This window comes from Echinops telfairi, unplaced genomic scaffold (assembly GCF_000313985.2).
Source record: "Echinops telfairi isolate 266 unplaced genomic scaffold, ASM31398v2 ScPeMD7_7467;HRSCAF=8505_1, whole genome shotgun sequence".
NCBI lineage: Eukaryota > Metazoa > Chordata > Mammalia > Afrosoricida > Tenrecidae > Echinops > Echinops telfairi.
Genome location: NW_022111368.1, coordinates 21,595,746 through 21,597,233, shown reverse-complemented (window position 1 = coordinate 21,597,233; position 1,488 = coordinate 21,595,746).

Here is a 1,488-nt window from a genome sequence, read left to right as displayed (position 1 = left end):
ACCAAAGCCCATCTACAGGATAACTGGACATCCCCTTACAGAAGGAGATGAACCAGTCAGGGTGCAGTAAAGCACCGATGAAACATACAACTTTCCTCTAGTTATTTAATGCTTCCTCTCCACCCACTCCTGCCCCCTCCACCACCACCACCATTATCATGATCCCAGTTCTCTCTTACAAATCCAGCTAGACCCAGAGGATGTACACTGGAACAGACAGGAACTGGAAACACAGGGAATCCAGGATGGGTGAATCTCTTAGGAACAATAATGAGAGTAGCGATACCAGGAGGGAGATATCGGTCAGTGTAAGATATGAAAAAATAATAATAATGTATAAATTATCAAGGGTTCATGAGGTAGGAAAATGAGGAGCTGATGCCAAGGGCTCAAGTAGAAAGAAAATGTTTGAAAATGATGATGGCAACAAATGTACAAATATGCTTGACACAATGGATGCATATATGGATTGTGATAAGAGTTTTATGAGCCACCAGTGAAATTATTTTTTAAATTAACCATTTAAAAGGTGTTGTGAACACAGTTATGCACTAATATATATGAGGTCACCATAGGTCAGAATAAACTCAACAACAATTTAATGCATTGCTTAGGACATAGAGCAGTGTCACATATCAAGGATTCCATATCATTTACATAGAATCATTTTCTGTGCTAATAAACAATGACTTTTCTTTTCTGAAATTCCTGTTTCAGAAGATTCAACAGCCCAGAGTAAAATAGAATGCTGGAGGCAACCATTTCTAGGTCCCCTGCTTATATCAATGGAGTTTTAGGTTATATTTATGGCCGAGCAATGACTAATTCTAAACTTAGCTTCACATAAGCACCTGTGCACACACAAACACACACACTCACATACCCCCCACCACCACCACAAAAACATCTTCCAATAGAAATTTCAATTTGTATAAGGTACCATATTTTTATTAGTTTTTATTGTGGTTCCAACAAATTACTAAAAGCTCAAAACAACACTAATGTTTTTATTTACTCTATACGAAAAGAAGTTTGGGATGGATTTCACTAGGTAAAAATCAAGCTGCTGTAGAGAGTTCAAAACTCAATACTCAATGCCATGGGGTCGATTTCAACTCCTCATGACCCTATAAGATTGGTGAGGTAGTTAGTTTATTGGGCCAACCTGGCCAATAAATACATGTGGGGTTAATTGAAGAGCGGAGAGATAAATGGTTCAGTGAGCCTCGCTTTTCTAATTCTCGGGTCTCTTGCTTTCTGATTATCCGACCAGTGCACTGCCTTAGCCAGTTCCCTGCTTCAGCTGGCAAGGCTCAATTCCTCCAAGACATCCCTGAGGAGAAGCCACATGGATCTACCTGGATGCAGCCCTGGGTGCTGGAGCAGCCATGTGGAGATCCCTGCCAGTGCTGAGATGCTTACACGTTCACTGATCCTACTGCAGTCGGTATCATTACGTCTGTTTTGTGAGATGGAGGAGGACTTTGT